This window comes from Nerophis lumbriciformis, linkage group LG10, assembly GCF_033978685.3.
Source record: "Nerophis lumbriciformis linkage group LG10, RoL_Nlum_v2.1, whole genome shotgun sequence".
NCBI classification, from domain to species: Eukaryota; Metazoa; Chordata; class Actinopteri; order Syngnathiformes; family Syngnathidae; genus Nerophis; species Nerophis lumbriciformis.
The window spans coordinates 33,436,974-33,451,985 of NC_084557.2; the positions used below are offsets into that span (position 1 = coordinate 33,436,974).

Consider the following 15,012-nt stretch of genomic DNA (forward strand, 5'->3'; position numbering starts at 1 on the left):
AGAATATGAATGATAACACAAAAACCTTTCTTCCACTCATGCTTAATGGTTGTGTGAAGCTATTTATTGGCAAACAACTGTTTACTCTTTTTAAATCAAAATGACAAAAGAAAGTACCCAAATGACCCTGATCAAAAGTTTACATACCCCAGTGACTTTGATCTGATAACATGCATAAAAGTTGACACAAACAGGTTTGAATGGCTAATCAAGGTTCCGATCCTCACCTGTGACCTGTTTGTTTGTAATTAATGTGTGTGTATAAAAGGTCAGTGAGTTTCTGGGCTTCTGACAGACCATTGCATCAGCCCTTAAAGGGAACATCTCACCTGTGCTCCTGGACTAGGATTTGCGTGGCAGCTGGACAGCAGGAAAGGTAGAACAACAATACTACCGGTCACCTTCTTGTGCAGATCTGACTGCTTATTAATAAAAATGTTCACCTAAGTTTGAAGCAAAGGCGGTAACACTAATCACCACATTTGGCAAGACGTGTTTTAAAGCAGCACTTGCAGTGCGGCCTTTATCGTTAGTTTTGAAACCCAAATATCTCCATATGGCCCTTCAAGCACCCTCTTTATTAACCAGTAACATTGTAGTTTTTTGTCATTCTTCCTCCCCAAGATGTTATTGCTTGTATGCCCTTTGTGTGTGCGTTCTGACACACTCATGTGCCTCGGCTCTGTAGTCCCCGCTCCACAGCAGCATGTGGATGAAAAAGCAGTATAGTACCGATTTCAACATGTGGAAATAAAGCCTTACATGTTTTTCTTTCTATTTTTAAACATAAATAGGTATGAGTCAACCTATTTATCTTATTGTATGTCCTATTGTATTGTATTGTCAAGTTTATTTTGACTTGTATGAATTAATAATGTGCTGGAACTACCGCTTTTGGGATTCCTTGCCTGCCTTAATTGCAAATAATACAAAAATAGGGGAATGCAATCATCTATTCTGAATTATATTGTATATGATATTTACATGTACATTTAAAAGTACAACCATTTACAAAAAAAATGTTCATCAAGTGCTATGTTATACAGCTGAGGGATTATTTAAAATTAATTAGAAAATTAGGCTGAACAATTACACTAAAACATTTTTATAAATAACATCTGAGTAGTACTTTTTGATGTTGTTGTATTTATTTCAGCAAGACAAAAAATACTTGCCTTTCTAAAATATCAGAATTTTCCAGCGTGTTTCTGAGGGGACATACTGTATGTCCAACTACTACGGCTGTGAATCTTTGGGTACCAAATGATTCGATTCTTGGGGAGTCATTTTACCCAAACATTTAATAAAGTCAAATACAAATAAGGAGACAAGAGAAATATCCATCACTTCTCTTTTCTAAAGTAAATCTGTACAGCATCTACATCAACAATAGGATTTGTCTAAATGGCTGGACGGTATATATATTTTTTTAAGTACACACACATATATATATATATATATATATATATGTATATATATATATATATATCTCACCCTATTTCCCTTAGAGATAGGGTGAGAAGCTCTGTCATCCGGGAGGAGCTCAAAGTAAAGCCGCTGCTCCTCCACATTGAGAAGAGCCAGATGAGGTGGTTCGGTCATCTGGTCAGGATGCCACCCAAACGAGGTGTTTAGGGCACGTCCGACCGGTAGAAGGCCACGGGGAAGACCCAGGACACGTTGGTAAGACGATGTCTCCCGGCTGGCCTGGGAACGCCTCGGGATACCCCGGAAAGAGCTGGACGAGGTGGCTGGGGAGAGGGAAGTCTGGGCTTCCCTGCTTAGGCTGCTGCGACCCGACCTCGGATAAGCGAAAGAAGATGGATGGATGGAGATATATATATATATATATATATATATATATATAGATATATATATATATATATATATATATATATATATATATATATATATATAAATAAATAAATAAATAAATAAATATATTTTTTTAATCAATCTGATTTTTATTTTTATTTTTTAAATCGATTTTTGATTTTTTTTTTAAATAATCGATTAAGAATCGTTACATACAAAGGTCCTGAGTTCAATCCCGGGTTCGGGATCTTTCTGTGTGGAGTTTGCATGTTCTCCCCTTGACTGCGTGGGTTCCCTCCGGGTACTCCGTCTTTCTCCCACCTTCAATAACATGCACCTGGGGATAGGTTGATTGGCAACACTAAATTGGCCCTAGTGTGTGAATGTGAGTGTGAATGTTGTCTGTCTATCTGTGTTGGCCCTGCGATAAGGTGGCAACTTGTCCAGGATGTACCCCGCCTACCGCCCAAATGCAGCTGAGATAGGGTCCAGCGCCCCCCGCGACCCTGAAAGGGACAAGCGGTAGAAAATGGATGGATGGAGAAATACGAATCTCGATTCATTCGAACATCGATTTCTTTTTGACACCCCTACCAACTACAGTACATTATCAAGTGATCAAAGCTGATGGTTGACTGCCATATTACATTTTATTGAAAAAAATTTACTAATAAAGCAATCATATAATAAACCATACATAAACTGTATCTTAACTATTACATATGAATAATAGTTTTAAAATAATTTTACTTGCTTTGTAAAGAGAATCATGGTCCCCCTTAAAAATAACAATGAACTTATGTATAATAAATTAAACATTTAATAAATACATATATCCTAACACCTCTTAGTGCTGAAATCTACTGCAAATGTACAACCAATTTTGAAAGTAACGAAGTTGACCAGAGTGCTTTACGAATGAGGTAAGTAGTCAAAAAGTAATACAAGTAGTTCACTATATTATGTTTCAAAATACAAGATTTCTCTCTGAGCAGGACATTAATCTGATGAAAACAACATGTAAAATACAGGAGGTAGTGAACAAGAGGAACGAAGGTAAATTACATCAAATACTTATCATTTTTTTGTTACAGGCTTGAAAAGTTGTCAACAACATGCCATTTTTGTAGTTATTACCCTCAAACCTGAGTGAACCGAATACTAATGATAATACGCTAATGCTAAATCTGATGTATCAATGTTGTCACCTTGAGCCTGGTAAACGCTGACATTTATTATTCATATACAGTATTGTTATTTGTACCTGAAATAGACCATACGGACTCACCTGACTCATGAATTCATATATTTATTTTCTGACTGTTGGACACTGTGGACAAAAGCCTGACTTTTTATGTAAAACTAAGTACACTTTGTTTCTAAATCTTTTTTTTTTTGGTATCTAATTATTGCTTTGCATTGTATTTACTTACACTTAAGAGAAAAAAAAGCTGACCTAATGTCTATTTACATGTCATCACTGTTAAAATATACTGTACCACTCATCCATACGTCATCAGCCTGATTTGTGTAAACTACCTTAAACTGTGAAATGTTGTAGAAACGTACACCCCAATCAATCAATCAATCAATCAATCAATCAATCAATCAATCATCAAAGTTTATTTATATAGCCCTTAATCACAAGTGTCTCAAAGGGCTGCACAAGCCACGACGATATACTCTGCTCAGATCCCACATCAAGAAAAAACTCAACCTAATGGGAACAACGAGAAACCTTGAAAAGTACTGCAGATGTGGGGACCCTCTCCCCTGGGTGACCTGTGCAATGGATACTGAGTGGATACAGGAGCTAAGGGTTTTCAGGAACGTAAATTTATTGAACTTTTGGTGGAAATGGAACTATAAGTGCTATTAACAATGTAACAGAATACTGCACAACAGGGTTTTTCAACTAAATTGTTCAAAAGGCCACATTTCCAGAAACCTAAGGGCCAGGGGGCCCGACTTCTCCCTTCACTTTTATGCTTATTTTGAGAACCAGCATTGGCTGTCGTGGACATTTGTTTTTGGTGTATTTATTTTCTTAGAGTTACACATTTCAGAAAAATGTTATGCAAAATACATGAATCCACTGCAGTGGACGCTGGCCTTTACAAGGTTAAAATGTCAATACAACGATCTGCCAAAGTGTTTACATTGGTCCAAGTTGCACCAACAAGAAAACACACACTTCAGCAAAAATGTTAACCTCTCCCAAGTTCTTAACTGAACTTAGGGGCTAGTCTGGCGTCATTGGATTTGCCCCTCGGCCCACCAATTGAATAGCACTGCTGTATACAGTATAGGGATGCAACTATACAAAAATGTAATATCATAGTTAGGGCTGGGCGATATATCGATATGCGCGATATATCGCGGGTTTGTCTCTGTGCGATATAGAAAATGACTATATCGAGTATGCGTTCTCACGCAGTTGCTTTTAGCTGCAGGCATTACACTACAGGCTCTCCTCGCTCTTTCCTCTCTCCTTCTCAGAGACAGCAAGCGCAGCTTCTACGCACGTCACATACTGTCACGTCATACGTCACATTCGTATACGCCCTCGCGCAGCAAAGAGGTAGCAGCATGGCTAACGTTAACTGTGATGCTAGCGGTAATACGAGCGAAAGAAGGTGCGAATCTGCTAACAAATGAAGGAATAATTAATTCCCCCAAAAAACAGCAGGGGTCCATCGTCTGGCGGTGGTTTGGCTTCAAGTGGGAATATGTCGAACAGACAACAGTAATTTGTCAAGTGTGGGGCGAAAGCGTTGCTATAAAAAGTAGCATTATTGCTAATATGTAGCATCATTTGAAAAGTCACCTGCTAGAGAATGAACAGTGGTTACTCCGCATGTCAACATCTCCGTTCGGTGCCACACGCCCACACCATCAAAATGCCGAGGCAAACATTTCCAGGTCAACACCGTATGAAAAAAATAGTGATTTTTTTTTGTTGTGATTTCCTTCTCTGCATGAAAGTTTTTAAGTAGCATATATTAATGCAGTATGAAGAAGAATGTTTTAATGTAGACACATAGAATCATCATACTGCTGTGATTATATGCATCAAGTGTTCATTCAAGGCTAAGGCAAAATATCGAGATATATATTGTGTATTGCGATATGGCCTTAAAATATTGTGATATTAAAAAAAGGCCATATCGCCCAGCCCTAATCATGGCTATCGTGACCAAAATCACCACGTTATAGAATAGAATAGAATAGAATAGAATAGAATAGAAAGTACTTTATTGATCCCAGGGGGAAATTCAGCACCACAGTTCGCTCACAATACACAAAAATAATTATAAATAATAGAATAGAATATAGATAATATATAAATAATATACATATATTCTACATATACTCTACATTTAAGTGCAGTCAAGGAACATATGCATTATACATTATAATTATTAATGTAGCATATAGTGGAATGTACTCAAAAAGTACTTACACACACACTGAAATCTTTTGACCAAGTTATCTTTTCTAATATCCATCCATCCATTTTCTACCGCTTGTCCCTTTTGGGGTCTAATAATTAAAATAAATACACACTGTTAGAAAACCCGCCAATTTTCATGTTTTGTTCCTTTTAGTCTTAATATTTTATCTGTTTAATGGCTAAGCTTTTATTGTCTTAAATATCAGTTTGTACTATAGCACTGAAAGATGTATTTTAAAGAAAAGTGCATAACAAACAAAATCTATCATGATGAGTTATTTGTGGCGGGCATTATAGCATCCTACGCTGTTTAGCGGTCCCTGAACGCAATCACCTCTGTCTCAAATTCCTCTGAGTATAGAACAATCAATCTGTTCTAAGAGAGCCCAGCTTGAAGGTTCAATGTGCACAATTGAGTAGTTTAGTTGCTCAGATAGTAATGTGTTTACATAAGTTTAGATTGGGTTATGTCATTTCTTAATGGGGAAAGAGGTCAATGTCTCCTGTTTTCATGTTAGCATTTCATCTAGCGAGCTAGTGGCAGTCAGTCTGTGAGTTTATCAAAGTACAGTTATCAATCATGGTTTTTCGGTAAACTTAAATTAAAACAGTAATACAAACCGATTTTTACTGCGGTTATAATTACTGTGTATCGTTACATCCAAAATACAGTATACAATATATTGTACACAAATACAGTTTTGCATATTGTATGTCTTTCTGTTAAAACAATTTAAAGCGAATACATCAATTTTGGAAATAGAAAAATGTATAAACACCCCAAAATGAGAATTATTGATACAGAAAAAGAAAGAGTACAGTAAAGTGAAATCAAATACTTATTTCCTCCAAAGGCATTGACAATTGCTGTATATTCACTTATATTTTGAAACTTTTAGTGATGGAGCAATAGCCTAATAGATACTACTGTATCTGATGCAAAAAGCTAAGCAGTAGCTGCACAGAAAATGTACATGTTTTTGGTCAGTTTCAACTGATTATCCCTGCTAATCAATCTTTTATAGGTCACCCATTGACTAAGATAATACTGGCCATCGTTTCCATTCAGCAACAGAAAGGTAATTATAAAAACTAGGGATGTCCGATAATATCAGTCTGCTTAAAATGTAATATCGGAAATTATCGGTATCGGTTTCAAAATTATTGGTATCTGTTTCAAAAGTAACATTTATGACTTTTCAAAACTCCGCTGTGTACACGGACGTAGGAAGAAATACAGAGCGCCAATAACGCTTGAAGGCACTGCCTTTGCTTGCCGGCCCAATCACATAATACTTACGGCTTTTGACACACACACAAGTGAATGCAATCCATACTTGGTCAACAGCCATACAGGCAACACTGAGGGTGGCCGTATAAACAACTTTAACATTGTTACAAATATGCACCACACTGTGAACCCACACCAAACAAGAATGACAAACACATTTCGGGAGAACATCCGCACCGTAATACAACATAAACACAACAGAACAAATACCCAGAATCCCTTGCAGCACTAACTCTTCCGGGACGCTACAATATACACCCCCGTATAACTTGAGTTGAAGTTGTTCTCTTATTTTGGAAAACCTTGTTACATTGTTTAATGCATCCAGCAGGGCATCACAACAAAATTAGGCATAATAATGTGTTAATTCCACAACTGTATGTATCGGTATCGCTTGATATCGGTATCGGTAATTAAGAGTTGGACAATATCGGAATATCGGCAAAAAAGTCATTATCAGACATCTCTAATAAAAACACGTTGGCAGACTTATCTACTTGAAATGAACAAATATTGTGAATAAATCATTATAATCACAGTATTGTGAATGTGCTCACACACTGAAATCTTTTAACCCCTTTTAATTGAATAAACTAAATTGAATAATCAGAAACACAATATACTTACTTGGCAGAAGAAACATGAAATATTGTTCTGGCTTCTTAAAAGCCATATTATTTTTATTTGAGTGATTAAATGTGTTTTTAATGATAAAGGCAAAAAGGCTGTTGTGCGCTTTACTTCCAGTTTATGTGACATCACGCATAGCCCTCTGAGTATGGCTTTATCACTCTAAGACAGGGGGCCCAAAACTTTTATGACTTTTCAAAACTCCGCTGTGTACACGGACGTAGGAAGAAATACAGAGCGCCAATAACGCTTGAAGGCACTGCCTTTGCGTGCCGGCCCAATCACATAATACTTACGGCTTTTGACACACACACAAGTGAATGCAATCCATACTTGGTCAACAGCCATACAGGCAACACTGAGGGTGGCCGTATAAACAACTTTAACATTGTTACAAATATGCACCACACTGTGAACCCACACCAAACAAGAATGACAAACACATTTCGGGAGAACATCCGCACCGTAATACAACATAAACACAACAGAACAAATACCCAGAATCCCTTGCAGCACTAACTCTTCCGGGACGCTACAATATACACCCCCGTATAACTTGAGTTGAAGTTGTTCTCTTATTTTGGAAAACCTTGTTACATTGTTTAATGCATCCAGCGGGGCATCACAACAAAATTAGGCATAATAATGTGTTAATTCCACAACTGTATGTATCGGTATCGCTTGATATCGGTATCGGTAATTAAGAGTTGGACAATATCGGAATATCGGCAAAAAAGTCATTATCAGACATCTCTAATAAAAACACGTTGGCAGACTTATCTACTTGAAATGAACAAATATTGTGAATAAATCATTATAATCACAGTATTGTGAATGTGCTCACACACTGAAATCTTTTAACCCCTTTTAATTGAATAAACTAAATTGAATAATCAGAAACACAATATACCGTATTTTCCGCACTATAAGCCGCACCTAAAAACCACAAATTTTCTCAAAAGCTGGCAGTGCGGCTTATAACCCGGTGCGCCTTATATATGGATTAATATTAATATTTATTTTCATAAAGTTTAGGTCTCGCAACTACGGTAAACAGCCGCCATCTTTTTTCCTCGTAGAAGAGGAAGCGCTTCTTCTTGTACGGTAAGCAACCGCCAAGGTAAGCACCCGCCCCTCATAGAAGAGGAAGCGCTTCTTCTTCTACTGTAAGAAACCTCCAAGGTAAGCACCCGCCCCCGTAGAAGAAGAAGCGCGCGGATATTACGTTTCATTTCATTTGTGTGTTTACATCTGTAAAGACCACAAAATGGCTCCTATTAAGAGACACGCGTACAACGCAGAATTCAAACTCAAGGCAATAAGTCACGCAGTAGAACACGGAAATAGAGCAGCAGCGAGAGAATTGAACATACATGAATCAATGGTGCGTAGGTAGAGGAAGCAACAAGATGACCTGCGCCACTAAGACAGGGAGACAGCGCCGGACGACATACGCTAACATCTGCCAGTGGATTGTAAATGCCTGGGCGGATATATCAGTCTCAACTGTGGTCCGAGCTTTCCGGAAGGCAGGATTCACGGAACTGCTGGACAACAACAGCAACATTGACTCTGATGACTTTGACGAGACGGAGCCGGCCATTTTGGATGCCGTTTTCGCCCAACTTTTTAATTCAGACACTGAAGAAGAATTCGAGGGATTTATGGATGAGGAATAACTTCAGAAAGTGGGCTTTAAATTTTTATTTTGTGTGTTGTGTGACATTAACGTTCGAGCAACGTTGAGTTATTGATGTTGCTATTGCTCTGCACTAATTTGAGTGTTACTATTTTTGTGATTGCACATTTGCACATTACATTTTGGGGGTGAACAGAGTTGTTAGAACGCTGGTTTGTAATATATTATTAAAGTTTGACTGACCTATCTGACTGTTTTTTTTGACATTCCTTTTAGCGCAGCATAGGCGCGGCTAATAACCCGGGGCGGCTTATAGGTGAACAAAGTTTTGAAATATGCCATTCATTGAAGGTGCGGCTAATAACCCGGGGCGGCTTATAGTGCGGAAAATACGGTACTTACTTGGCAGAAGAAACATGAAATATTGTTCTGGCTTCTTAAAAGCCATATTATTTTTATTTGAGTGATTAAATGTGTTTTTAATGATAAAGGCAAAAAGGCTGTTGTGCGCGTTACTTCCAGTTTATGTGACATCACGCATAGCCCTCTGAGTATGGCTTTATCACTCTAAGACAGGGGGCCCAAAACTTTTTGACTCGGGGGCCGCATTGGGTTAATATATATATATATATATATATATATACATACATACATACATACATACATGCGAAATAGGCTTGTACATACATACATACATACATACATACATACATACATACATATATATATATATATATATACACACACATTCTGAGCGCGATGATGTCATGTCACGTTATCGATGGTAAAATGCTTTTTTTTTTTTTTTTTTCCCCCAAACTTGGGACTTCCCACAGGCTGGATTTTAGATGCTGGCAGGGTTTGGGGACCCCTGCTCTAAGACACTGCAGGCCAAAGTGGCCCAAATCTGATTTTTTTTTTTAATGTGATTTTTTTCCAGCTGACTGTTTACACTGCAAGTAAAATGTGATTTTTATCAGACTCCAGTGTAATGTGGCCTCGATGTCACTGGCATGCGCACTTCGATAAAGTAAAAACAAAGGAAGTTGACTGGGAGGAAGTCGCTACTACTATAAATTAAAATAAAAGTCGCAACACCCTAAAAATGTGTTTTTTTTACGTGAAAATATATTAAAGTAATATAACGTATGAATGGATGTATAAATTAATATATTTGGGAGGGTTGTAATCTTTTTATGACTTAAGTGGAGGAGAGACAGACATCATCGTGGGTCTATGGGAGCTTTATTTTTCGACTCATATGTAAGCAAATGCGCCACAGCGTCAATTCCGGTCTTTTAACAATCGATATTTCTTCAAAATCAAAATATATATTCATGTATTACATATAGCCTATTATTTGCGCACCATTGACAAGTGATGCACTGAAAATGTGGTCGTTTTAAATAGAAACCGTAACCGGATGTTGTGATGAAATATCAATTTTCGCCGGCGACGGCGTCTTTCCAGGGCGCTCATGAATGACATAGCTCGCGAAATGCTGACAAAAAAAAAAATCACATTCAGGTTGCATTCAGGTCACATAGACATAGACTGAAGTCACATTTGAAAAGATCAGATTCCAATCAGATTCAGGAGTTCCTTGAATCAGATGCCAAAAGATCAGATTTGAAGAACTTTGAAGCATTGAGACGTGCAAAAAAAAAAAATCAGCTCTGTGTCACTTGAGAACAAAAAAATCAGATTTAGTTTGCAGTGTTAACGGGGCCAAAGAGACCACAGCCAGTCGTGGAATTAACACATTATTATGCCTAATTTGGACAACCAGGTATGGTGAAGATAAGGTACTTTTTTTTTTTTTAATTAATGAAATAAAATAAGATAAATAAATTAAAAACATTTTCTTGAATAAAAAATAAAGTAAAACAATATAAAAACAGTTATATAGAAACTATTAATTAATGAAAATTAGTAAAATTAGCTGTTAAAGGTTAGTACTATTAGTGGACCAGCAGCACACACAATCATGTGTGCTTACGGACTGTATCCCTTGCAGACTGTATTGATATATATTGATATATAATGTAGGAACCAGAATATTAATAACAGAAAGAAACAACCCTTTTGTGTGAATGAGTGTGAATGAGTGTAAATGGGGGAGGGAGGTTTTTTGGGTTGGTGCACTAATTGTAAGTGTATCTTGTGTTTTTTATGTTTATTTAATTAAAAAAACAAAAACAAACAAACAAAAAAAAAACGATACCGATAATTTCCGATATTACATTTTAACGCATTTATCGGCCGATAATATCGGCAGGCCGTTATTATCTGACATCTCTAGTTCCTATTACTTCACATCAAATATTCCACTAAAGAAAAATATTTTTGGTGGAAGATTTTGCAAATTTGGTAAATAACCAAAAAATGTATATTTTGTTGTTTTCTTACTGTACCGAAAATGAACCGAACCGTGACCTCTAAACCGAGGTACGTACCGAACCGAAATTTTTGTGTACCGTTACACCCCTAAATGACATTGTAGCTTGTTTAATATGCAGACCATGGCATGTAAATGGAGCGTTGTCTGCGTTTTTTTGGAGGCTTTTTAAAAAAGGGCTTTATTTACGAAACAGTACAATTCCCATTACCTGCATTGTTAGCCATCTCTGCTCACAGTTTTTAATTATTTAGAACCCAGAAAAGGGAAATGTGTTCTTGTCTCATAAGGATTGTGGATAATGAGCAAAATGTTTAAAAAGTGCAGTATTTCTTAAACAACGCAATAGGGTTGTACGGTATACCGGTATTAGTATAGTACCGCAATACTAATTAATCATATTCGGTACTATACCGCTTCTAAAGGGAACCGGTCCCCCAATCCCCCCGTTGTCGTCACGTGTCATTGCTGGTTTACGAGCAGACGAGCATGTTCGGCAGCGCAAAATCACGGAGTACTTACAAGCAGACACGGTAAGTAGACAGAAAAGTGAGAACGGACGCATTTTGGCTTAATAACTAACGATGAAGGTGAAGTTATAACATTGAAACGCTCTACGGAAGAGGTGCTTTAAGACATGGCTAGCTAGCTAGCGGCTAAAGTCCAGAAGTCGGCAGTGTTGTAGCTACTTCTAAATCACTAATCCTCTCCTCCATGGCAACAAATAAAGAACGTTTCTTACAAGTATCATCCCTGCAGGACGAGGAATAGCTAAACATGCTTCACTACACACCGTAGCTCACCGGCGTCAAAATGTAAACAAACGCCATTGGTGGATCTACACCCAACATCCACTGTAATGATACCAAGTACAGTAGCATATCTAGTCGATACTATTATGATTATGTCGATATTTTTTGGCATCACAACAGCAAAAATATGTTTATAAACTCAGGAAATATGTCCCTGGACATATGAGAACTTTAAAGATGACCAACGTATGATCCTGTAACAACTTGGTATCGGATTGCTACCCACATTTGTGGTATCATCCAAAACTAATGTAAAGTATCAAACAACAGAGGAATAAGTTATTATAACATTTTAACAGAAGTGTAGATAGAACATGTTAAAAGACAAAGTAAGGATATATTTACAGTAAATGAACAAGTAGATTAATAATTCATTTTCTACCACTTGTCCTTATTAATAATAGAATGGAAAATGACACAATATGTTACTGCATATGTCAGCAGACTAAATTAGGAGCCTTTGTTTGCTTACTTACTAATAAAAGACAAGTTGTCTTGTATTTTCACTATTTTATTTAAGGACAAACTTGCAAAAAGATGCATATATTTAATGTACCGTAAGATTTTTTGTTAAAATAAAGCCAGTAAAGCAATTTTTTTGTGGACCCCTTTATTCAGAAAAGTATTTAAATAATTTTAGTACCGGTACCAAAATATTGGTATCGGGACAACACTACAATGCATAAGCAATACACATGGTTTTGTCTTTGATTAGAAGATAGTGACACAATGTATTTGAATATTAAAATGTGACTGAATATTTGAATTGTAATGTTGGGAATTAATGATCACTAATGGATATGGAGAAATAAGGTTGGATTAAATAAAACTAGTCTTCCTGCTCCTTTTCAGCCATGTTGGATTGTTCAGATGCTATTTAATGTAACTTGCTAATGTGTCCAAAACAAATAGGGATTGTTAAGACCTCAGAATGGTAAAATCTTAAATTCTGAATTATGCCTATGCAAAATGTATATTCAGACAATTGTATGTGATTTTATTTTTTGAATTAATAATTTGAAACTTCCTGTCCGTCTCATGTTTAAACTATTGCGTGGTTGTGCTCACAACGCTATGTTTGGCAACTTGTCATCACATTACGACTCGCCTGTATTAATTCAATGAACACTACAACTTGGCTTGTGGCCTCCTCGGGTCACCTGTTGCACGTTCGTCCAAGCAGGAGAAAATAACGCAAATTCCGTAGATAAAAGTGCATTTCTAACGAGATCTGTTGAAATGAAACTCGGCAAATTGAAGTCAGGTGTGGATTTCAAAATAACACGCTTGACGCACACCGCGGCTGTCAGTCAGCTACTTACCTAAGAGTCCATTACAGTCTGCGACCTGTCGCAGCGCTTTTGGGTTTAATCCACGATATGTCGTCCAAATAAGTTTATCGAAGTATTGTCACACATTTGCTTGAAAAAAAAAACGAGTATTGGCGTTGAGGGAACTGCTTGCTACACACATTACAGTTGCCTGCCTCACCGAATTGAATAGCGGCATAAAGTGCACCCTCAAGAGCAACCGTTACACATCCGCCTTGCTTTCCAAAATAAAAGACAACGAGAGCATGGCCCGCCCATTGACATTTTATAAACGTTTTTTTTTTAAAGTCCACAACATACAGCTGGCATGAAAGCATACTTACGACAATCTTATTGTAAAAATAAAATAAAATATAATATGATAAGTAACGCTCACATGTTCCTCCATTTATGGAGGGCCAAATGGAACAAAATAAAGAATACATCAATCTTTAAATAATCACTTAAATGTGAAGTAATCTAATGATTTACACTATGATTTAATTAATTCATTACACGTTTCAGTACTTATTTAAAGATTGGTTCATTTACTATGTTTTTCCATTTGCCCCTTAATGTTTAATGAACGCATTTAATTTTTCAAACTCATACGTCATTGTCAGTAGGCGGGGCTACTAGTCTAATCTTTGCAAGCAGACCCGATAACCAATCCGGTGTTAGCTTCCGCCCACTGACTTTGACGGCGAAGTTTGACAGATAAAATACATTGGTGAAGCACTGAAAATGGCCAAATGGAAAAAAATAAATAAATAAATGAATGATTGGTTATTTTTGTCATTAACTAATTTAATAATGTAATAAAGTTCCATCCATCCATCCATGGATGGATGGTAATAAAGTTAATAATTAATTAAATTATGAATTAATAAAATCAATAATTAACGTATTAAATAATATGTACTTTTGCATTAAATATATTAATGACACATTTAATTAATTATTTAAATATGTATGTGTGCCGTGTGCTTCTCAAAAAAAAAAGTGCAAACGAATCACTTGGATGTGCATTTTTGGACAGATACTGGTATTAACACTGAAATGCCTGCCTCTCACTCGACTATGTTTGAGAAGGACTGATTTACACTAACACTGTAGGATATACTGTACTGTATACATCACGTGATCATCTAAAACAGCCTAGCAGACGTGTGTTGTTGTATTTCTCCCTCTAGTCGTGTAGTACTGAAATGACAGCTAAAGCATGTTTGCATATTCCCCTCGGGTTTTTATTAATATATAGAACATAATGCACATTTAATTTTGAGGTAGGAGAATATTCTAGCAAAAAACTGGAATCATGCATTATTTGGACAAATGTTTGTATTACAGGATAAAAAAACACTTACAGGCAATAATTAAAGCGATTAACATGGGGAGTGAATAAGATCTGCAAAAGTAATAGAATTAATGTATAGATCTATCTAGATTGATTTGATCTAAATACGATTTCAGGTAAATATACAATATTATAGACAAGATGTTATACGCCGGCTCTCTGCTTACGCGGCCAGAAGATGTTGTCTGGTTTACTACATGAGTCTTCAAAGAAACCGTGACTGTGTCGACGTCTTTAAAACAGAGATCGACCCTGTGGCGAGACGACGTCCAACAATCGTGTGAGACCAATCAGTCCCATGTTCGA

The 15,012-nt window shown here is 36.7% G+C and overlaps 1 protein-coding gene across 3 annotated transcripts in view; it reads right to left on the reverse strand.

Moving 5' to 3' along the window:
- Window positions 1-13,585, reverse strand: part of mical2b (microtubule associated monooxygenase, calponin and LIM domain containing 2b) — a 123,200-nt gene extending 109,615 nt beyond the window's left edge. For all 3 annotated transcript variants that reach the window (XM_061969796.2, XM_061969798.2, XM_061969797.2), the window contains exon 1: window positions 13,362-13,585. The gene's annotated coding sequence lies outside the window, so the exon portion shown is untranslated. The remainder of the gene's footprint in view (window positions 1-13,361) is intronic.
- Window positions 13,586-15,012: the final 1,427 nt, after the last annotated feature.